This window comes from Condylura cristata, unplaced genomic scaffold (genome assembly GCF_000260355.1).
Source record: "Condylura cristata isolate star-nosed mole 26May11 unplaced genomic scaffold, ConCri1.0 scaffold00007, whole genome shotgun sequence".
NCBI classification, from domain to species: Eukaryota; Metazoa; Chordata; class Mammalia; order Eulipotyphla; family Talpidae; genus Condylura; species Condylura cristata.
The window spans coordinates 21,652,885-21,678,849 of record NW_004567108.1 but is presented as its reverse complement, the minus strand read 5'-3'; the positions used below and the strand labels follow the sequence as shown (position 1 = coordinate 21,678,849).

The following is a 25,965-nucleotide window of genomic DNA, read 5'->3' as shown; positions in this document are numbered from 1 at the left end:
TTATATACCATCTGTAAATCTGAGGAAAAAGGTAAATCAATATTTTAACAAAAGCATGTCACACAAAACTATATATAGGAATAGAGTAAATTTCTCAGAAAACAAAATTTAGAATGATCTTTCCAATTAGGAAAGTTACCTGTGGCCCTCCCTGGTGGCGCAGCGGGTTAAAGCACAGCACTGAGAATCTAAAGCCGCTTCCGCATGAGTTCGATTCCCGCCTGCCCCGGAGGTGACCACATGGCGTGGCAGACCTCTCCTGGCCCACCCGCTGCTCCCCTCAGCAGTGTACTTCCTCGATCTACCTGTTCTGTTCCCCATTCTGTCTCTGGTGAAGCCTCTCACCGCCCCGGAGCCCCTGGTCTGTACCCCAGTTCTGTATGCACAAATAAATAAATCTTTAAAAAAAAAGAAAAGAAAAGAAAAGTTACCTGCCCTTTATGTATCTCCAAAAAAGAACTAAAGATACTTAACTGTAAACTATACTTTACTTATTTTTTTTTGGCCACAAGCAACTTCATATTTGTAGGGAGAGAAAATGAATGCCTGAAATGAGACAGGATACAAATTAGTATTCACCATTGTTAACATGTAGAGAAAGCACTCAATAACTATTAGATGAATGAATGAGTTTTAGTGAAAAAATATATTATGATCATATTGTGTTACTGTTATTTTGTGTTAAATATTAGTAATGTAAGCTTCTTGTTTTCAAAATTAATGAATCATATTGATTAACAAAAGACAGATACATTCTACCTAAGACCATAAATTTATACATGGATACTATGTTTTCTCAAGTTTCTTTCCAAAAGATTTTATACTATGTTACACTAATTTGGGTTTTGTTTGATAGTGTGCAGTTGTGTATATTTATTGACCTTTTCTGGAAAATAAGCTATTTATAATTTTGTTTTTCTTTTCAGAATATAAAAATTTGGTGAATGACTTTTAAAAACATTTTGAAAGTTTTGTTGATAACTTTCTGTAGAAAACAAATGTGAATGATTGATTTTTATGCCATTTTTAGAAAAGTTCTTAAAAATAACATCTTTTCCCAGTTTTTAGGGAAAAAAAGGGGATTAAAATAAGGAAATGAATCTGGGTTAAGTCCTGTGGAATTCCCAGCTGATAAGTGTATATTTCCCTGTCATACACACACATGTATGCATACATATATTCACAAACATACACTAATGTGTATATACACATACATATGTATATACATATACATGTGCATATATGTATTTATTACTATTTTCTATTATTAAAAAAATATTGACAGGTATTTTTCAGGACATCATTCATTTTGCCTGAAATATTTTTTCCTACATTTTAGCTCTTAGTATTGAGATGATGCTGTTATAGGGCAGCTGGTCCCTTCGTGGTCGCCAAATCTGTTATAGGGCACCTCAATTCAGAGAGAGGCATCCCTGAAGCCCCAAAACCTGCCTGCTCTAAGTGGGTTCTGCCATCCGCCGCAACAAGACAAAACATATAAAGCTTTAATGAAAAGTGACTTTAATACAGTGAATATACAATATGAAACACAAAGAATGTAACTTCTAAATCAAACACCTGAAGTTACCCATCCCCTCGTGGGCAAAAGTCAATCCAAAAGGGATTGGCCCAAAGCAAGGCCTGAAAGCCTGCCACAAGACTAAAGCACCTTCTGGCCGGGACCCATGGAAAAGGGTCAGAAATGGCCAGACAAATCTGAGAGGAAAAGAGCAAAATCAAAATCAATATAAACACTGCCATAGTCACCTCCCTACAGGTATCTCACCCACATCTGCCTTAACCAGTCCAGGGTCAGGAAACAAGCCCGGTTTCTTCATCACATGTTTGCTGCTCCATGTGGCTTCCTTAGGTCTCCTTCTCCATCTGCCTCCTGCCTTCTGCCTCTCTTCTTCTCTCTCCTTTTTCTCTGCTCAGTTCCACCCTCCTTCTGGGTGGGGCAGGGAACCTGGAACTTCCCTTCTCCTAGGGACCACCCAGTTACAATGCTAAATTACTAATTTAGAACCATGTTATTTTAACTTTGTTTTTGTGTTGAATAACAAGGTTGACTTTAAGTGACATGGTTTTTGTTACCTGTGTTGACCTCATGCCAGATGTAGATTCTTTTCCTACTTTAGCTTCATGATCTCATTTTCTGATTTAACTGTGTTGGTAGTAGTTATGTATTTTTTGTGTATCTTAATTAACTTGACTGTTGGGCAGCAAGGACCCACACCTCCTTTGCCATTGTTCTCTGTCCAATATGAATTCTCAAATTGCCCACATAGATTTTCTTTTATATTGGTAGTTTTTTTCTTTTTACACAATAATTCTCAAAGGTGTTTAATGATTTGTAGGACATTTCATATATAATTTGTAAATTTTTTCCTGAATGTTGTTCTTCTAGATGCTGTAGAAAAAAAAGTACCTGGGTGTTAAATGTCTGAAGACAGTGTACACATTTTCTTTCCAAAAACTTTATATTCTGTCAAAATAATAATATACATGATGATTTGGGAAATAACTGTCAATATTTTTTAAACCATAGAAAGTAGACATGTATATCTGATAAGGGAATACACACTTATCAGCTAGGAATTCCATAGGCCTTAGACATGTTTCCTTATTTGAGTCCCCTTGTTTATTCTTAAGAACTGAAAAAAAATTTACTTTTGAGAACTTTTCCAAAATGGCAGAAGAATCAGTGATTACCCTTTTTTCCCCAGAAATTTATCAACCAAACTTCCAGGATGTTTTAAAAAGAAAAGTTATTTGCCACATTTTTATATTTCAGGAAGAAAAATGTAATTATAATGTATTCAATTATAATGTATACACAATAAATTATTGTATATATTTTCTATTAAAGATAATTCATTATTCCAAGTGAAAAAAAATTGTCAAAATATGTAGTGTAGCATTTGTGTGAGACTTCCTGCTTTTACAATTGGTCATGTAATAGTTTAGTTAAAGGATAGGTGATTATAATTGCAAATGAGCATTGTCTTTAAAAAGTTACACATTTTTGCTTTCATTGTCATTTTGGTAGAAATTAAGAGATCAATAAGCAGTATATTCAGTTGATAGTCACTGACTTAGTTTCCTGTTGTTGCGCTAACAGATTAGTACACATTTGGAGACTTGAAACAACACAGATTATCATTTTACAGTCCATTCACAAGGTATCAGCAGATTGCATTCCTTCTAGAGGTTCTAGGGAAGAATCCATCTTTGTCTTTTTCTGCTTGTAGCGGTCATCTGCATCCCTTGGCGGTGTCTTCCATTGAAGTGATAGCTACACTTAATATCTTTTTCTTTTGTTACCATCCTTTTTTTGGGAAGGATCCCTGTGATTATGTTAAATTTATCCAGGTAATCCAGAATATTTTCACCATCTCAGGGTCCTAAACTTCATTACATCAGCAAAATACTGTTTGCCATGCAAGGTAATGTTTATCAGGCAATACATAATTTAATGGAATATAATATTACTGACATCTGGTCTAAGACATCTTTTTTTTTTTTTAAAGATTTATTTATTTATTCATACAGAACTGGGGTACAGGCCAGAGATGCGGAGGGTGAGAGGATTCACCAGAGACAGAGCAGGAGCAGAACAGGCAGATCGACGAAGTACACTGCTGAGGGGAGCAGTGGGCGGGTCAGGAGAGGTCTGCCTCGCCATGTGGTCGCCTCCGGGGCAGGCGGGAATCGAACTCATGCTGAAGTGGCTTTAGTTTCTTAGTGCAGTGCTTTAACCCGCTGCGCCACCAGGGAGGGCCCCAAGACATCTTTTTTTTTAATCTAAAATTTAACTATGCATATTTAACCAAAATAAAATAAGTATAAACCAAAAAGAAAAAAATCAGGGAGGAGAGGTCGGGAAATAGAACTGACTATCAGAAAAATGTTGTAAAGTTCAGAGTAAGTAGGTTACATGATACTAAGAATAAAATGGTAAGTCAGTATTATCATTTGACATCTAACAATCTTTCTTAGGGATTTTTTAAAGGGACAACAACTGTTAAAAATCACACAAGGAATATTACTATAGAATATGGTTACTAGCTGTTCTGTCTTAACTAGGTTTATTTATTTTTGCTACTATGGTAACAGATGGCTGAAGTCAGAAACTCTTAACCCCTGGAGAGGTGTGCTGGTGAGGATAGATAGCCTGAGGGGAAATGCTGAAAAATATCACATTTTGGGGGTGGAATGACTGGTAAGAAATATAAGGGATGGCAGAAGGGATGTGTCGAGCTATTCAGTCTTTGGAATTCAGCATTTTTGGATCTTCAGCATTTGGGGGTCAGCAAATTTCAGCCCCCATCACAGGATCTTCCAGAAAGCTGTTGTGGGCTTCTGAAGGTGGAGGCTTCCAGCAGCCAACCTCAGAGAGGAAAATTTTGGAGGCTTTGCAAGTAGCTGAGCCCCTCAAACTGGTTTTGCTGCTGTTATAGCCTGGCAGAGAAGGTGAAGATCCAGAGCAGGTGCTTTGCTGAGCTGTGTGAGTATAACTATTTGTCAGGTTGTTTTCTGCTGCAGCTTCAGTCTTGAACATTGCTTCTCGGGTGCTGTGCTGGGGCATCTTGAAGCTATGAGAGAATCTCCTATTGTGTCTTCTGTTGTCTTCAGGATTTGGAACATGCTCTAGAGTCTGGCTGCTGTGTCCTCCAGATAAGCAGAGGCAGGAAGATGCCACCTTGGTCATGTGCTTGCCCAAGGTAAGATCCATCTAGAAGGTGTGAACTTATTCTTTTGTGTCATCTAAAGTGCTGTAAACTAATGTTATCGCAATAAAGGGAAAAAAGTAACTTTTCTTGAACAAATGCTAGTAGTTAATCTATAGATATAATTGATGCCTTTACACTAACTGCTGTGATGGTTAGTGCAAGCATATGACCTATATTTAGCAGTATTATTATCTGTTTTCCCCAAACAATTGCTTCATTTCTCCACCCTTCAACTCCCAGTTTTTTCTTGCTTATGTTCCTCTCTTCTCACTATACTATATGCATCTTTATGTCTTGCCTGAAATAATTTTGCAATTATGTCATGTATGTATAAATAAGAAAACATTTCCAGTTAGTACTTCAGAGAGCTGTTTTCTGAGGAAGCATAAAAAAGCCTTCATGGCCCTCCCTGGTGGCGCAGCGGGTTAAAGCACAGCACTGAGAATCTAAGACGGCTTCCGCATGAGTTCTACTCCCGCCTGCCCCGGAGATGACCACATGGCGCGGCAGACCTCTCCTGACCCGCCCGCTGCTCCCCTCAGCAGTGTACTTCGTCGATCTGCCTGTTCTGCTCCCCACTCTGTCTCTGGTGAAGCCTCTCACCCTCCACATCTCTGGCCTGTACCCCAGTTCTGTGTGCATAAATAAATAAATCTTTAAAAAAAAAAAAGCCTTCATGTGCTATCTTAACTTTCTTAGAATGCATCAGAATATATTGAGTTCGAGTTTTGTTCAAAGAAGACTTAAACGTCTGTTAGCGTTCACCTCAGTTCCTCTTACTGTTTTATTGTCAATAATAATGGAAATATCAGATGACTATTTTACATATGGGTTCTACTTTATATTTCAAACAAAGAGAAGAAGATCTACAGGATTATTGAAGTCAAATGTTTTATTTAACTAAAAATATCCAGATTCACTCTACCTTAATGAAAGCATCCAAATGAAGAAATATAAGAAAGCACCCAAATATGTCTTCTAAAAAAGAGTTCCCTGAATATGAAAATAAAACTGACTAGAAAGGTGGTTCTCATGGTAGCTAGCAGGTCTTTTCAATTTATTTTTATTACAGTAAAAATAAATACTATAATACTTGTATACAATTTTTCTGTTCATGCTTTTCCTCTGTGGTGCCAAAGGGTCTAAGACTACCATGAGGAAGGAAGCATATTATTTCCCTTACCCTCCTCCCAGTTTTCTGTTTAAATTCTGCTGCTGCCAAGTTTGAGTGGAAAATCTTTCTATTGCCAGTTGGTGACTTACATGACTCTTGGCCAAGAAAGCTATTTAAGCAACTTTGAAATATGCTTAGATTTTTCAGAGCTGTGTGTGGTGTAATACCAGTACTCCTGGAAAACACTGGGAGATTTGCCATCCTCCCTGACATGTCTCAAATATGACATAAGTCCCATGTCATGGGTACCCAGCAAAACAGAAGAGCTTGGAGGAGTCTTAGCGCCACCTTGCAAGCTGTTGCTGCAAATCTGAATGTACTATTATTACTATTATTAGCATACATTAATTGAACACTAACACCAGTACTAGGAATTATGCTAAAATTTTGTGTCATTTTTCTACAGCAGTCTGATGGAGTTACTGTTTTAACTCCAGTAGATGAAGAAGTTATGGCTTAAGAAGTTTAGTCATTTGCCTAAGATCATACAATTTGTCAGAATCAAAACTTTTATTTTAAAGCCCACAGTGTTGACCTTCTGAGACCTCTATATACAAGTTTTCATGTATGTAGGGAACCTCTAAATACAAGTTTGCATGCATTTAGGGATAGTGTTGCTAAGATCTAGCTCATTTAAAAAATCTGTGTGTTTTTTGATGTAACACTAACATGTAGTATTTACATATTTAAGTATAAAGGAACCCCTTCATTTAATATTATTTTTCATCTGCTATCAAGTGGAAATGCCTTTGTTTATAGAAAAGAAATATAATTTTAATATCATGTTGACATTTATGTGAACTGATGGAGGCATTGTTTTGGGGAAAAAGAATCAATCATTTTGATGGGAAGTGGCATGTCAGGCAGATGTAATGATGTTAGGGATGAGGACATGGTTCTCATGCTTTGGTTCAACTTTGACTCATATTATGACTTTGTAGAACTACTCAATATTTTAATATTTTTTGGTGATTTATTTTATTTATTTATGCATACACAACTGGGGTACAGGCCAGAGGTGCAGGGGCAGTGAGAGGATTCACCAGAGACAGAATGGGGAGCATAACAGGCAGATCATTAAAGTACACTGCTGAGGGGGAGCAGTTGGCAAACAGGAGAGGTCTGCTGCGTCATGTTGGTCATCTCCTTGGCCTGGATCAAACTTGCCCTGAAATGGCTGGCTGGCTTCGCAGTACTATGCTTTAACCCACTGTGCCACCAAGGAGGTCTCTTTAATAGTTTTGATAACATTTTCTTGAGTGAGGATAAACATAAACATAAAATTATCATTAAATATAGAAGATTTGAATTGTCTTTCTAAGGGAGGTTGGCCAACAACTAAATTTTAGGCTCAAAGTAATATCAAAATATGTTGTCCAAGCTTGACTTGTCCATGTACAGGGGAATAAATCATTCCTTCTTAAAAGAGTGAGAGAAAACCAGGCTTTCCTCAAATTCTCAGCCTATGCTAAGGCCTCTACATACTTTCATGCCCCATTTGATGCTCATTTTAACTTGTGGTCCCAACTTGGGTTTGGTCTGCATTTTGGCCTCCTTTTCAGTCCACTTAGACAACTGGGGTGTATTCTTAGACTGTGTTTGCCACATTCCTCACCCTTCCTTGCTCCCGACTCTAATTCTGGGTATTGACTCCCTTTGATGGGCTTAACTGTGTGTGCAATTGATTGTCCATCATTTAAGCTCTTACTGCATTGAGATACTCTTAACTCTAAGTTAAATACTTATCTGAAGTCAAGTGTTAAGTGGCTAAAATCTGGTTTCAGAGGAAAATATTTTAAAATATTTAACATTCAGCTATATCTATCCATAGCCATGGAGTGGTACATATTTACACTTTGGGCACAGAATGATGGTGAAAATTAAATGAAGACAAGATTTGATACCTAACTCCATGACTCCTGCTTTCCCACAAAATCACAGTGCTTTTTCAAAGAAAGTATATTTCCCCTAGGAGAGTAACAGAAACTTCTAATGAGGATTACTGTATTTCCTTTCTCATTGGTAAACAAGATGTTAATCTCAGTGCTCTGGTTAAAATATTGCACATTTATTCCCTCAATTAAGACCTTCTTTATAACCTTTTTCTGAGGTTGTCACAAGGTAGCCCTGCAACTCTAACAATTGACCTTTTTATTTTTATAACATTTCACTACTCTGTTTGATAAGCAATTTACAATATAAGTACATATTTCATAATTCAAGATGATGGCAACAGAAAGTCTTATGAATGAATTTTCATGTTTAATAAAAAAAAACTGTGACTTTCATCTAATATTTGTGGTCCTTTTCTAATTATCTGTAATATTTTCAGTGAAATTATTTTAGCCAAAGCATCCTAGTTATGAAATAAATGGAGAAAAAAAGACACAGATGTGTCTTAGAGTAAGATAAATGATTGTAGATCATATGGCACCCTGAATAAAAACTGATAAATAACCCTCTAAAAGTGTAGTATTATTTATCACCTATGCCATTTATGTTAAATTTGGAAGGTGTTCTTTTCTTTAAACAGGTTGTAATATCAAAATTGATGCACAGAAAATTTCTCTGCTCCTTTTTAAATTTTTTACGACTGGAATTTCATGAATAAGTGTTAGCATCTTCCTTCTTACTTTTCATAAATGCATTCATTAAGCAAGAATTTGTAATACTAGGACACATTTTCTAAACAAATCTTAGTTTTGTTTAGGTCATTTATCTAAAGTGTCTGTAAAATATAAACCTCTTGATATTTATTCACTTCTGAATTGCAGCATCTCTTTTTATCCTATTATGGATCGTAAACCATTTGATCTTCTCTATTCCTGTGTCAATGCATTTTCTCTCTCTTTTTTCTTAAAAGTGGACTTCTAAATGGTACTGAACCAAATGAAAAAAAAAAAAAAGATCTTATTTTACACAAAGTAATTCTTTTAGTTGCTGATATTTCATGCTGTTTTTGCACATTTTATTTATTACAATAGCCAAATTCTTGCTTTGATACTGTAATTCTTCATCCATTTTTTCCCCCAAATTTAGCTAGTATTTATTGGTCACATGGCAACTCATTTGTTTGTTTCACAGTGTTATTATAATCTTTTGTTAATGGGGTAGTAGCATGTTTGAAAATTCTTTTCCCCCAAATATTTACAGTTTCTGTGATCTTAAATCATTTCTGGTTTCAAATAGGACAGCACTACAATGGGAAATTTAGGAGACGGTTGAGAATTTTATTCTTCACATTGCTTCATATTCCTCCAATTTCTATACCTTTTAAGAAATGCTGGCTGTCTCTACACTAATGGAAATGAAATATGGTTGTCAACTCACTGGAGAATCTAGTATTACCTGTGTGTGCAAATTGGATTAACTACAATACTATTAGACTCGTTTTCTAATTTATTTTCTTTACATATTTAATTAAAGTGGAAAAAATACCATATAGAGATCTTTAGGAATATAGATGCCTGTATTAGGAATTGCTTGATACTTCCTTAGAAAAAACAAAATATTTAGAAAAGGTAATGTGATTTTATAATTGGAAAATACTTCTTCTTACCTATTTCACAGTATTCTAAGATGTTTAAAGCAATGCAGACAGGAAGTTGAGTGTATTTATTATTATTATTTTAAAAATAAACTTGCATATATACTTCCAGATCCTTTAAAAGGGAAATTTTCCTAAAAAAGAATGTCAAGAATAGATAAGAAAAGGGCATTCTTTTCTGGATGACAATATCATCATATCATCAACAGAATGTTAATTTTTAAAGTAACTAATTCTGTTATTACACTTCTCAGAGCAAAATTATGAATGTAATTGTGCCGAAAGTGGGGATAATTTGCCCTGCTCCTGATGGACCTCACTTTTCTGAGAAACATGGTTTCCAAAAGTTTACTGCTTGTACAGTTTTTATAGTAGATTAATATCACTTATTAAAGATGTAAATTTAATACAGCAAATCTTAACAGAGAAATAGTGTGGTAAGAACTCTGTCTTCTGAAAACATGTTTTGTTATTTAATTTATATCTCAAGGGACTTCACTTAATTTAAGGCATCTAAAATATTTAGTTTTACCTAACATAGGTTTATCATCAATCTTTTCTTGTTTTTGGAAACATGAAGAAAAGGACTTAAAGCTTAGGTTTCATCTAAAGCAAAACAAAGTCTTCCTTGATCATCTTGCATTTTATTCTCTTTCTAAATGAATTCCTTGGAAGACATTGTTTTGTTCTTGCTAGCTTAACCTCTGAAGTACATGTTATGCTCTTAATGGAATCTCTCCACATATTTTGCAAAAATAAATTTCTACTTGGCTAGAAAAATGTAATTTGTAAAGTTCCTGTTGCCTGATCTGAAATAATAAAGTGTTGAAATGTAGCAGAGCCTATAAATTGACTGCAAAGCAACTGTCAGAGAATTTTTTATTTGGCATGCTCTATATTTCATAAGAATTTCTGTTATATAACAAAAGAAAGTTATAATCTTTCAAAGAAAACAGGTAAACATGAGAACTGCATGATGGCAAAATGAAGACTCTGGATTCATTTGCTGTGGATAATCCCAGCTAGATTACAGCAGAATAAAGCCAGGGACTCCTTAAGGAAAAACAGTCTAGCACACATTAGGAGCAAAATTTGATTTAGGGGGGCCTCCTTAATCAAGCACAATGTTAAACCAGTATTATCTGCCTGGGGATTGAATTTATCTACAATGACTGCTGATAGCTTCATAGTGTTGAGACTTAGCCCCTTGCACCTAGAGAGGCCCTTCATATTTGAATTTTACTATAAATTTCTAATGGGTTGTGTCAAAAAGTAATTATTAATTATAGTTTTCTGAAAGTGTGAATTTAGAATAACAACTGCGAGACTAATAAACATTATGACAGGGAAATAAATATTAATTGATTGTAACAGCAAGCTCTTAACTGTTGATAATTCTATTAAGTCATCCTGAGATTGTGATGCAGGGATTTTAATTTTTAGTGTTTTATTGTTAAAATAAAGGAATGTAGTTTAAAGCTATTTGATTAAATCTAATACAATACTGATTATAAGTTTCATTTATATACTTCCAAGTAAGAAAAGTAACACTGCTAAGTAAGCCATGACATTTCCTTAGGTTGAAATTCATCCTAAAAATGAGTTGTTTAAAAATCCCATTGTTGCATTGATAAAATACAGGAATTTTTAAATCTCCTAATTTGATGAGACTTTGAGATGTCTCATCAAAATAGTTTGACTTTTGTTTAAAGCCTAAAAGAAGTGAATGCATAGTTAGAAAAGAAATTCATTTAATTTTCTTAAATCTAGAGTTTTATTTCCTTAATTACTTTTATAGTAAGAGGAAATTTAAATGTTTAATTACCTTAAATGAAATAAATGGCAAATTCCTAGTGGTTATTCTGAGAACTAAATTGGGGTAGACTTTAGAGCATTCTTTTTATTTTGGTCAAAGGAAATAGATAATCAGAGGCTTTCTCAAGGGTGGGAAGGTAAGAAAGAGACTATGGCATCGTGATTGGGTTATCAATGCTGAGGCAATAACTGCTGTATTCTTTTTATGTTCTATAGGTAAACTAAATGGCTCTGATCTACAACAGAGAGGTACCTGAACTAATTTGTGGATGAAGAAAGTGAAATAGACAAATATTTTGTATAGCAAACACAAATGTATGTTACTTAATTGGGATATGAGTTCCTCTATCTTTTAGAGGAAATATTTTCAAGGCATTAGTAGGAATAGTAGCTAATCAATTGATTTGACACAACCCGTTAGAAGCAAAAAGCATAACAATTTTGCTTTATGAAACATGTATAAAAGAAAGGCCTTGAAGTATAGTGGCAGTTTATCAAATATTAGATCTTTTTTTTTTCAGTTATCTGTTAACTACTAAAGACACATTTCAAATTACTCTTCTTATTCTGTCCTCAGTTTACAAATTTAATCTTTTCGATTGCTCACTTAACTTTGAGTTTTCTGTTCTTGATCAAGGAAAAATATTTAAATACTATGGGGTAAAAAGCCTTTCTCTTCCCAATGCTTTCTCTTTGTGGGTATTTATCTTCTCTGTGTTTTAAATCTTCCTCTGTTTCTCTCTTATAAGGATATTTGTAATTGTGTATGAGGTCCACAGCAATAATCCAAGATAATCTCAAGATCCTCAATTTAATCAAATCTGTAAAGACTGATTTTCCTTAAAAGGTAATATTTACAGTTTCCATGTATTATGGCTTCATCTCTATGGGTGCCATTTTTCAGCTCATTACACACTAGAAGTGTTTAGAAATGTGCTGGAAGGGTATTGACTAATACTATTATTATGTTTATGATTCAGTTTTTGTATAGAACTGCTGTGTGACTTACTATTCACGGTATAGACAGATTTTTTTGTTGTCTTGGGTAAGAGTCTCAACAGATCCAGCTGGTATATATAAACAGGCGAGTGAACACTTACACTACTTAGCTGTGTTTATGTAAACATTACCCAAGCATTCTCCTTAATTTATGAGAACATCTCCATAGAATTTGTCACCTCATACTTTGTTGTTCTACTTTTTTTTAGATTTATTTATTTATGCATAAAAAACTGGGGCACAGGCCAGAGGTGCGGGAGAGTCTTCACCCAAGACAGAGTAGGAAGTAGAACAAGCAGATCCATGAAGTACACTGCTAAGGGGAGCAGCAGGCGGATCAGGAGAGGTCTGCCACGCCATGTGGATCACCTCTGGGGTGGAGATGGAACTCATGCGCAAGTGGCTTTACCTTCTTAAGTGCGGTGCTTTAACCCGCTAAGCCACCAGGGAGGGCCCTGTTGTTCAATTTTAAACCATTCAAGTAGAGTGACTATTGGGTGCTATTATGGGGGAAGTCCAGACATTTATCTATGCTTCTATTTATATTTATTTTACATTTATTCAACTGATTTTAGGTGTATTTACTTTATATTCCACAATACACATTCATGTAAGTCCTAAACTTTGGTGGAAACTGATAATTATTTTTTAATGTTTTGAAGAACATTTTAACAATGAAGTTGGAACAAATGATGAATGGGATACATTTTTAACTAAGTTTCTAAAAGTGACACATCCTTCAGTCACTGGACTAAATTTTGAGTATATGATGCAGTACTAATTTTCTCCACTTGGTGGATACAATGATTAGAGTTCCTATTGATTTTATTTTGAGAATTTTATTTCAATTTAAGATTTAATTTTCAGAACTGTGTTAAAATTCATTATTATCTATTCCTGGTAGTAATTTGTGGACATGTTTTCATTAATGGCAGTAAATAACTTATATTACATTTGGAACCAAATTTTAGGGATTTTTTTTTCCTTTTGAGTTCTGCCTTTTAAAATACTAGAACTTTTTCTTTTCATGTATTTTCTCAATTGAATTAAATTGTGAAAAATAATTATCTTATAGTTTTTGTTTCTGAATTTTTAAATTTAATTTTGTGGCAAAAATACTCCATTAATTATTTTAACTTGAAAATGTGTGAGAATTTATATGTGAGCCCTAGAACTTGTAATAGTATCTTGCTTACTTCCTCTTAATTAGTGCTTTATTGTTTGGGAAATAAAATAGTTTTATAGAATAATATCAGAAGAAAACCATCATAATTATTTTATATATATTACTTTCTTAATCTAATTTAAAATAGGTTATTAAACAATACAAATTTCTCCATATGTTTTATGTATCATTGTTATGTGATGTAATTTTTTGCTTCTGTGGCATAATTTTCCACAGTTACTTATTTCTTTGAGTGAGAAATTAAGATTTGTTTCTAAAAATTTGCTGGAAAATTTCAGTATCTCTACTCATCTTTTCCCATTAACTATTTAGTGATAAAAAAAGTTTGTAATAATTTATTACTATTGGAAATTGAAACACTGTCTGAAACACTGGTAGCAGGTGCCATTTAAAATTTCACCAGTTGCCTTCTTAGTGCAGTGGGCAGAGCCTCAGTCTCATAAAATTCGACCAATTCTAGTTTGCAGTATCTTTATTTTTGGTATGCATGTTCTACAACAAAGTTCTCTTATTGCCCCTCAAAAGGGGCTGCACATATACTTCTGAATTCTCAAAATTTCATCTTAGTAAACTTTTATCTAATTATTGGATTGACATATCTAGATTTAAACTTTTCAAGTGAGCTAAGTTTGTATAACTAATTTGAATGAATAATGCTAAAATGATTTTCTTACATATTTCCTTGTGAACCTTAGTACACTTTCCCTAATATCAATATATAGAATTAGAACTCACAGGGTGTGATGATGAACATTTTAAACTTTCCTTGATATCTCTTTCTTTTGCTTTTTAACTGTAATAATTTCCAATAGTTTATATTTCTGTAAGCAGCTTATGTAAGTTTCTGTAGCTTCACATCCTTGTTCGTACTTTAGTATGGAGAGAAAGTTTTTTGTTATTGTAAATCTGTCATTTCTGAAAAAAAAAGTAAATTTTTTTTCAATAGGTCAAAACTGGAAATTTTTCCTTTGTCACGTGGTAATACCTATCTTCTACCTTTCTAGGTTGTTGGTAGTGGTTCTCTTGTTTCGTGTCTTCATGAGATTCCTCATCTTTCTAGTAATTTCCTTTTCCTCTCTCGGGTTTTAAATAATCTTTTCAGAATCTTTGATCATTTTCCATGGTGAACTTCCTTTGTTTCAGTGAAAATTGTGAAAAGGAGTGAGCATCTAACTCTGATGGAACCAGGGAAAATTTCTCACAGGAAATCATGATTGAGTTTGCTTTAAAGAACATACGAAAATATCCCAGAAAAGACTACTACTACATCCTATATCATGGCTTACAATCAGTAGGGAATTTATATCAGTGAGAAATTCAGTGGGTTCTCTAGGTATAAAGAGTTTGGGAAGGCAGAAGTTGGTAACTATAGTATGTGGTTGATTTTGAAGAGCATTATGTGACATACTAAATATTTTGAAACTTTTTCTTAAAGGCCATAATGATCTGAAAGAACTTTTAAAGAGATGAGATTATTTAATAAGTACTTGCTAATGAAAATAATTTTAGGAACATTTGAGGGAATGGACAGAGTGGTAGCAAGTTGGGGCAGGGACAAGCAGGAGACAGTTGAGTTAGTTTAAGATATCATAATGCAATTTTTGTAATTATGAAAACAAGAAACTTATCAGATTTGATATAAATTTTAGATACAGAGTTGAAAGGTCTTGTCAGTTCATAAAAGACTTGAGAAAAACGTGTTTATTTTTTGAAAATTGCCATCAACTGATAAAGATTATATGACCAGGAATAGACTTCAGATAGGAAATAAGAAACTAAGCTTAGTGTACATATAGTAAAGCTTGAAGATCTTGGCAAGACATTGATATCAAAAAATGCAAATATATTTTTATTAACAAAATACATTGTGTGGTGACTGATGTACACACACACACACATCAAGTATTGAATTGGCAAAGTCAGTAATATTATCTGGAGAATAATTTAAAAATATCCTATCCTCCTATCCTTTTCTCTTTTGGAGACTTTAACATATTTTGTTCTAAGTGAAATTTCAGTGTAAGGAATTTCACTTTTATGTTTAGTGTTTATATCTTCTTACAGTAACAGATACTTTAAGATGTGTACTGTTTTATGGCCTTCTTATTATTACTTCATCTTTATATATATGCTTTTCTCTTGCAATAGACAAAGTAGAGATTTCAGAAAACAGATAGGCTTTTGAAATTCAAAATTTTTATTTTTCACGACAAAATTATCACTCTGTGATTTGAGTGACAAATTATCTATATGAAATGGCTTTGACCTGACTAAAGCCATTAAACATACTTTTGAGGAAAAAAATAAATTTTGTTCTTTGCATTTATCTAAGCCTAAGACCTCCATTTAAATTTTAAATTGCTCTCAATTACTCACTAATGTGTTCTTGCACTTAAATTATATATACTTACATTGTCATATCCTGAGAGTTGCTAAACTTTGATGTGTCACAAGACATAGACAATACTATCCTTATTTTATTTGTAGGAAATAGCAATCTATATTTCAAGTAGGTAAGTGGCAGAAGTATGAATAAAACTTTAAGTTGTAACATATAACCTTATAATCTAAAGCCATACCTTAATAAGCAAATGTTATTTTTTCCCCAAACACCTGAAATAGGTCTATATTTTCCTTGGATGACATATAGATAGTGAAATGTATGAAAAAAAAATTTCAGTAATTATGCTTTTTTAGGGTGATGTCTTGTTTGAGAAGTAGTTATCAGATTAATTATTTAGCCATGTCACCTTTTTTGTAAATCACTTATGTATGCACAAATGTGATCTCAGTGACAATGTGAATTAAGATTCAATTTGGTGACCCAGGGAAATGAGCCACAGTGTTTTTATACAGATTTGTAAAGCTGGTTTGCTTCTGCTTATATCACAAAGCAAATCAGAGCTAAATATCATTTGTTTCCTCAATTTTACTGTATTGTAGAAGTTATATTAGGGTCTTCTCCTGGGTTGGTTTTTGCAGCTTTTGTATTTGAGTAGAATTACTCCTTTTACAAAGGAATTTATTTACTAAAGACTGGCAAATATAATTATGTTATTCTCATGTCCATTCATTAATTTAACAATATTTACTGAGCAGTTACTTTGTGCCAAGTACCTGGTACCAATTGCTTTGGTAATTTAGGAGACTTATCCACTGCTTTCAGGATGTCTGTAAGACTTTACTCTTTTGAGATTAAGGCTATGATAGAACTGCTGAATACATAATAATTATATTAATTTTTAGTTTCTGGATTGATTGAATAACATGAGTATCTGGAGCATACCAAATCTAATATATAGATATATATATGTACATATATGTGAATGTGTGTGTATTATGAACTTAATATATAGATGTATATATACATATATGTGAGTGTGTGTGTATTATGAACTTGCATATACTACCCCTATCTGGGTACTGGTGAAAGCCAGTAATTATTAAATAGTAAAATGTGACAAATTATTTCTAATTTAATATATACATGTATATATACATAGCCTATCTAACAATATATGGTATCATTTTAGTCTTTCTATGTGTCTCCATCTTCCCCTTCCCTTTCCACAAGAAAACATCATAAAAACGGGTTTGCATTTCTTCTGTAAGTGTGCATGCTTGTAGTGTGTTTATCAAGAGTATTTGCTTTGCAAATATTCCTTTGTTAGAACTTGTTTTTATAACAATATAAATGAACCGAATAACAGTTATCATTTATTAAATACTTAATATATGCTAAGTAGCATGTGATTGCATATGTTATTTCAAACAAAGAAGCAAATAAAAACCCAAGGTGGCTCCATTCTTTTCAGGAATTCTCTGTGGACCCTTGAACTCTTCCTAATCCAATCATTGTTTATTGTTTGAGGATATATTTCAAGACCTCCTTAAATATTATTCCTTTTGTTCAGTGCTAAGTGGGAGACTACTTTTGCATGCAAATTGAGTCTCTTCACCAGTGCAAATCACTTCAGTGTTTTTTTTTTCAAAGTGTGGCAGTGGGACAGACAGGGAAGATTCTTTTCCTCCACTGGCAACAGAGTGACCTCACACTAACGCTGTGCTTTCCTTTTCTGGTCCTTGCTCCTTTGAAAGGTTTAGCTAGTTTTGGGGTACTATTATTGGATTAAGCATCACCTATAGATTAGGAGGTCTTGATTCACTGCTGGCTTGAAAAGTATAGTTGTACTGGCTCTGTTTTTCCAGTTTATATGAGAAAAACAAAATGAAACAAAGTTGTCTTATAGGAACTGTAGTTTTCTCTTTGAATAAATTTTATGATAAATGCCAATTACCAAGGCCAGTATTGACATTGCCTTCATTTTGGATCCTAATAAAAATTTTAATCCTTCTCAGAAAACATAGAATTACCATGTCAATAAATCTTGTCAGATGCCTAAAGTAGTCAATATTTATTAAATAGTCACAAAAGGCCCTCCCTGGTGGCGCAGAGGGGTAAAGCACAGCACTAAGAAGCTAAAGCCACTTCAGCATGAGTTCAATCCCTACCCTGGAGTTGATCCACATGGTGTGGCAGACCTTTCCTTACCTGCCTGCTGCGCCCCTTGGCAGTGTACTTTGTCAGTCAGCCTGTTCTGCTCCCCACTCTGTGTCTGGTGAATCTTCTCACTGCCCCTGCACCTCTGGCCTGTAACCCAGTTCTGTATGCATAAATAAATAAATCTTAAAAAAAAAATAGACACAAGAATGGGGCTTAGTCTTCTCTGTGTTCACTGTAAAACATAATATGTTGATGTACTTAATGTAAATGTTAACCCATTAAATGTTCTTATACAGGCATAACAGATTTAAAAAGAATGTTAAAACTTACCAAGTATAATGGAATTCATGTCAGACTATCTTGGAGTTATATATACTTTAAGAGACTTTCTATCAGTAACTAAATTGCACAAAAATTCAGCATATTCCAGCAGTTTCCTTTCAAACAAACAAATTATAGTTATTTCTGGGTCATATAAATAAAAGATGACTTTAGTCATAATTATTCTCATATGTAAGTGAGAAGTTATTTAAATCGAGAAAAATTAAAATGAAAGTTTCTGTAAGACATTTAAATACAATAGATGTGAAATTAAAAAGTGAGGTAATACAGTATGCAATATTAAAAGGAAATGTCTCATGATCCTTGAACTACTTTACTTATAGAAAAATAGAAGGAACTTAGTGATTTAGTCCTTGCAATTTAGTCCTTCTTCCTGAATTTTAACATTTCAGGTGATTATTGGATAAAATTTGGGAATATATATATATATATATATATATATATATATATATATATATATATATATATGAAAATATACTTGGAAAACAATCAAATTTAAAAATAGGACCCAGGAATAACTTAACAAGACTGGATAAAATTATATAGTTATGTAGCAGTGATTTTATTAAACTATCTTGATAAGAATTTTTTTTTTAAAGATTTATTCACTTATGCATACAGAACTGGGGTACAGGCCAGAGGCTCAAGGGTGGTGAGAGGCTTCACCAGAGACAGAGTGGGGAACAGAACAGGTAGATCAATGAAGTACACTGCTGAGAGGAGCAGCAGGCGGGTCAGGAGAGGTCTGCCACACCATGTGGTCACCTCCGGGGCAGGCAGGAATTGAACTCATGCGGAAGAGGCTTTAGATTCTCAGTGCTGTGCTTTAACCCGCTGCGCCACGAGGGAAGGCCTTGATAAGAATTTTTTATAAGAACTTTTAAGCTGTTTAGGGCCTCCCTGGTGGTGCAGCGGTTAAAGCACAGCACTAAGAATTTTTAAACTGTTTAAGGTAAAATTTAACTCTTCATGAAAATCGCAGGATAATGTGTTGGATAGCACAGCTTTTTTTTTTTTTTTTTCTATATTAACACAAATTTATTGAATGAATTTCAAGGTCATGCTGAGAATCACATTTTTAAAAATGTGATTTTTTACATTTTAATGTAATGTTTATTTTTACATCATTGTGGGATAGCACAAACTTTTATGAAATTTATTTTTAGTTGGAGGTAAACCTGGTGAAGGTTTATAACCTTTGGGATACTTGGTATTAATGCTTGATTTAGGGTAGCTGACATATATTTTGTGGGATATTCATGAACACTAATTGATAACCTAATAAGATTTATTTTAATTTATGTATTTCTTTAAAATATTTGTTAAAATCCTCTTGGGCTTCTTGCTTTCTTTTCATAAGTCTACTTTCTGCTAATGCCATTGCTATGATGATATGACTCATTTTCCCACAAAATTTTTAGGACAATCCCAGTTTTCAGAATGAAGCTCAATAAACTTGACATCAATGAGATGTTGTTTTAATATATTTATATTGGTATGAGTGAATTGGTATAGAAGGAAAATATGAAAAATGAGTTGTAAGGGTAAGTTACAAAGTAAGGTGACTTTGTAATGGTCTTCAGTGAGGTCCACATTTGCTTCTAGGGTGGACCATAATTAGTTGTAATTCTTAATATGGATATATGGTTCTTGATGTCCCTCTTTTAAAAGTGAATATTACCTTTGCCAGAAAAGTTGTTGCATAAGGAATCTGTAAATAAATGCACATAAACAAAGACACACAAGAAAGCATAGAACAAAGTCCAATGTTGTTAATAAGATTTTTGGTTAATGATCTTATAATCTCAGTAAATTTAAATAGGAATTCCTATTGTATGAAGAAATAGGCATGGGTTAAAAAAATGAAAATATAATTTGTTTGCATTTTCATTCATTTTAAACTAGTTTACTTAAAATGCTTTTATACGTCTTAAACTTTTGCTGAAGATACTGATAACAAATCAATTTAAAAACTTTTAACACTTGTTCAGTATGTATAGTGTTGCAACGAAATTTTAGAACAAATATAAGCTATTTGTTGCTTTACATCTTTGCAAATCCATGGAAAAATTATGACAGAGGCTAATTTTTGAAATTTGTTTCAACTTCTGAATCATATTCCAACAGTGTTGGAAGCAAATGATACTTTATTAAAAATTTATAAATAATAAATAAAACTATCTCAAAATATATAAGATCATTTCCATTAATTTCAACCATTTCATAAAATTTAAGAATTGTTATATTCCAATGTAAAAGATATAAATTCTCTCCCCCTCCTATCTACATCATAAAACAATACAAAATATACTAGTTTTATGGTTCTCAGATAATAAAAAACTGCACATTTCCAAATTTTGAGTGGTTATTTATACCTGACAGTTAGTAGCTAGTAGAGAAATTTGAAAGTCGTTTTATGTGCAGATAAAAAGCAGTGTAGCAGTCAAGCATAAATGTTACTGGATGCTAAAAATCATTCATTTCTTTGCTCCTATGAGCCAGAGGTTAGCCTTAGCTCTCCAGTAAATTGTACTTCCTAAAGATTGTTTAAAGCCTTTTCACCTATCTAGAGTCTCTTTACCGTTAAAAGGCAGATTGTATATTTGTAGCCTTTAGGGTTTTAGGAAATGATTTAACCTGCTCTTGGAAGTGATGCAGTGAACAAGAAAAATCTTAAAATAAGTCTGGCATTAGATTTCTGACAGTTTCATTTGTAGACTGGAATCCTAGATAGATTTAAACAATTTGAGCTTTCTTAGACCTATACCACATTTGGGTAGCTTTCAGACATGGTTATCATGTTGTCAAATATCTAAAGATCAAAAGAGAAAATACGAAGTTACTTGACATTCTCCAGAGTTTGGGGAAGACTTCATCTATCTATTGACAGACATTTCTTCACCACCTATGATGTCAAATATTATTTCTAAAGGCTTGGGATATATCAGTAACTGTAATAAAGTCCCTCTTTTTATACCTTACTTACCCTTATTTATATAAAATAAGTTAATTATACAATATATTAATTGATAGATACTTTGGGAAGAAAGAGGAAGTAGAATAGGTAAAGGGTAGTGGGAGAGTTAGATGGGAGAGGAAGATGGATAAGAAGGCCTTGTGATGTGAAATAGTATGATCTGGATAGGATTTAAGTAGGTGATATTTGAGTAAAGTCTTGAAGGAAGTGCGAGTGGTAACCAGATACACAGGTCCTAGTCTTTTCACCAGATATACAGGTCCTAGTCTTTTCATCAGATATACAGGTCCTAGTTTTTTCATGCAATGGCAATGCAGTGGCATTTTTTTCTGGCATGTTGAAGCAATAGCCAAGAGGCCAACAGGAGTATGGAGGCTGGAGTACAGACAATGAGGAAAAGTTGTTAACATTATGTTCAAGCCGACAAGCGGTCAGATCTATATGCTACTATAGGGACTTTGACTTTAACTGTGAATGAAATGGGGAGCCATGCTGGATTTTGAACAAAAGATGGCATGAATGATTTATCCCTAGAACTGCTGCACTGTGATTAGATGTTAGGGATCTAGAAATGCAGCAGTTAAGATTATGAAGAGCTGTTGTTCGGTGGGTCTAGGCCTATGGCAGTGAAAATGTAGGAAATAGTGAAAGTTTATATATACATATATATATTTAAGATTATTTATTTATTTATTCGTACAGAACGGGGGTACAGGCCAGAGATGCAGAGGGTGAGAGGATTCACCAGGGACATAGGGGGGAGCAGAACAGGCAGATTGAGACTAAGTACACTGCTGAGGGAGGCAGCGGGCGGGTCAGGAGAGGTCTGCCGCGCCATGACCTCCGGGGCAGGCGGGGATCGAACTCATGAGGAAGTTGCTTAAGCTTCCCTGTGCTGTGCTTTAACCCGCTGCACCACCAGGGAGGGCCCAAAAGTTTAGATATATTTTAAAAGTAGCATCAACAGAATTTTCTGATAGAGGAGATAAAGAGCATGAAATAAAGAGGATTATTCTCCAGTGTTTTACCTGCCAAACAGAAGGTTGGAGTTGCCTAAATAAGGTAGTGAAGTAGGCAGAAACAACAGCCATTAATAACAAAAAGATACAGCACAAAAGCTGTTTCTAATATAGAATCTACTTATACTATTATTTAAGTACACTATTATTTCAATTTTTTTTTAAAGATTTATTTATTTGTGCATACAGAACTGGGGTACAGGCCAGAGGCTCAGAGGCGGCGAGAGGCTTCACCAGAGACAGAGTGGGGAACAGAACAGGCAGATCTATGAAGTACACTGCTGAGGGGAGCAGCGGGCGGGTCAGGAGAGGTCTGCCGCGCCATGTGGTCACCTCTGGGGCAGGCGGGAATTGAACTCATGCGGAAGCGGCTTTAGATTCTCAGTGTAGTGCTTTAACCCGCTGCGCCACCAGGGAGGGCCTATTTCAATATTTTAATAAGAGCCATCTGGACTGATCCTCCCATGGCCTAAATTACCAAATGATGCCACTGAAAATGGAGTTGAGAGGATATATGTGTAATAGGTTCTGGTGAGGCAGTTTGAGCCGGCTCCAACACCTTGTATCTGAGCTATGTAAATCAGAACTAATCTTTGCAATAAGAATTAGACATTTCTGGAACTTTCTGAGACTTAGGGTAGGATAATCTGTGATATATGCACTAGACCTTATATCTGTACACATGCTAGATTGTGGATAGCCTGTAATTCAACCACCATGTTAATAACTACAAAATAATCTAGGAATCAGTCATTTTTTTTTTCATTTTATTTTCTCATTTGGATATTTGTAATAAATTCACATTCTATTTTAATTTGAATACTTAGTGATAACTATTGATACCTTTATTTTGCATCTAAGGCATGTTAGTCTGAAAAATATCACTTGAAATCTGTGTATTCTCTTTAGTTTTAATTAATTGAAATAGTAATATAGCAAATTCATCTTAGAGTCCAACTAACAGTGCCTTGTGGTTTTTGTAATATGAAATCTAAGTGTTTGATACTATGAACAATGCTGATATGTATAACTTAATAGGAAGTATTTTATTATGTTTGGTGGTCTTTGATGTTTTCCATGTTAAATTCTATCTTGAATAGTAAGCATTTAGTTCATGTATTTTGTAATATACCTTGTCTCTGTAATCCTTCAGAGGCAAATTGGGTGAAACAAATGTAGTACAACTCTGACCAGTCCTGGGGGTATTAATTTATTTCAAAATGAACTCAAACCCAGATATTCATTTCCAAATTACCATTTCATGGAAGGTGATTATTCAAGATTGTGATCATATGCAATGTCATTATTAGATTTATTACATTACGAAACTGACAAAAATAAGAAAATGGATTTTTGTTTTTCATGTTTCATAAGAAATATCACATAGGTATAATTGTACTTTAAACCTAATCATAACTTCAAACTATTGTACTGGGTTTAAAAATCTTTAAATGGAGGTAAAATTGCCATAATTAGATGCAGATACTAACTGTACTATCAAGTGAGATTAGACTATTTGAAGAACTGCTGTAATCATAACCCAACCATCGATAACACTGTCTAATTCAGTATTCTAGGCTAGTGGTAATAGTGTTCCATATCTTTGTTATTAATCCTAGTCGTCAACTACTCATACATGCTTTTTGAGCCTTTCAAAGATTTCTAGTCTGCCTGAGCACCTGGAGTTTTTTAGATTTTATTAATTTCTAAATAAATTAGATTTAATTCACATGGCCAATGTGGCTAGTGGCTATAGTATAGGAAATTGTATCCTAAATAATTCTTTTCAACTAGGTTTCTAACAAATTAACTATTTCTAACAAATAAGATGGCATTAACTATTTCTAACAAATTAATTCATATCCCATGTATCTAGAGTTACATAATTATATTTTATTATTAAGGGAACTAAGATAAATACTTAGCTAACTTTTTGTAAGTTTTAATTTCTCACATTTTTTAAAGACTGTCCTAGAAAGCTCCATCTTGTGCTCCATTTGGTAGGCATATAAACAGACACAGCTACTGTGGAGACATACAGATTCCTTAAAAAGTAAGACTAGAAATATCACATGAGTCAGCTATTTCACTTTGGGGATTTTGGAAAAACTAATTCAAAAAGATATATGCACTCCTGTGTTCACTGCAGCATTATTTTCAATAATCAATAATTGGAAATCACCAAAGTACTTATCAAAGGGTAAGTGGATAAAGATGTAGTATCTATACACATTGAATACTACTCAAATATAAACAAAGATTAAATCTTGCCATTGTGACATCATGAATGGAACTTGAGGGTTTTATATTAAGTATAATAGATAAGAGTGAGAAAGACAAATATTATTGATGTTTGACTTCACTTGTATATAGAAGAAAAAGAAACAAAGCAAATGAACAAACAAAACAAGCAAACTCTTAAATTGAGAGAATACTGCTGGTTACCACAGGAGAAGGGCTGAGGAGCATGGAACTAATGGATAATGGGGTCACTGGTATGGTGCAAGATAGAAATGAGGCTTTTGGTGGTGATAAAGATGTAGTATATGTGGATGTTAAATTATAATGCTATACAACTGAGACATATAAACAAATGTTATTTCAATAAAAATTATAAAATAATAAAAAGTAAATCATTTGACTGTCAAACCTCCTGAAAGAATGACTTTTCAAATCTTTGATAATAACTTAGCTGATTATGAAGTATCATACTGTATAGAAATTATTGATGACATGCATTCTTTAAGATTTATTTATTTATTCATACAGAACTGGGGTACAAGCCAGAGATGTGGAGGGTGAGAGGACTCACCAGAGACAGAGTGAGGAGCAGAACAGGCAGATCAACAAAGTACACTGCTGAGGGGAGCAGCGGGCGGGTCAGGAGAGGTCTGCCTCGCCTTGTGGATCTCCTCTGGGGCAGGTGGGATCGAACTCACGAGGAAGTGGCTTAATCTTCTTAGTGCAGTGCTTTAACCCGCTGTGCCACCACGAGGGCCCGATGACATGCATTCTTACTGCTTGTTATTGCCAATTTTTTGGTTTATCTTTTGCTTAATAGAGGCGGTTATCCTCTTGCCAAATATTCCAGATAGGAAGGCCAAATATATTTCATCTCAAGGATAAAATCCTTTGTTCGAATAGTAGTAGCTTCTTGGAGCACAATGTTGAGATGGATTCTGAATCTTTGCCCTCATCTTCAGGAAAGAGTGCTGTGATCAATTCAGTATATTTGATATAAACATAGGACTGGTGGGGATAGCACTGTAGCTTCCACATACACTGGCTACGGTCTCTACTGTCTCATAGTGCCCTTTAGACATGTGTTGGAAAGTAAATGAATGTTAGTATTAAGTAAAACGTAACTGAACAAGGAATACCTGGAATACAGAGGATAATTTGTTCCAAGCTAGGTATTTTAGGATAGATCACTCTCTATATTACTTTATAATGTAAGTAAAATATATACTTTTAGAATTATCTTTGTTAATATCTATCATTATGATACATTCTTATTCTATATTATGTACCTTGGCACTATTTTCTTATCCTTTTATCAGGCACTGATATTGAAAAGCATTTAACTTCTGTGAGTGACGCCAAGGATATCTTTTGTGTACATTTCTGGCCCTTTTGCACTAGACCTTATATCTGTACACATGCTAGATT

General features: G+C 33.9%; 1 long non-coding RNA gene across 1 annotated transcript in view; it reads left to right on the top strand.

Annotated features, from left to right (window-relative positions):
- Positions 1 to 4,663: 4,663 nt before the first annotated feature.
- The window catches only part of LOC105853353, a 247,026-nt gene continuing 225,724 nt past the window's right edge, over positions 4,664 to 25,965 (top strand). The window contains exon 1 of the long non-coding RNA XR_001145189.1: positions 4,664 to 4,724. This is a non-coding gene — a long non-coding RNA (uncharacterized LOC105853353). The remainder of the gene's footprint in view (positions 4,725 to 25,965) is intronic.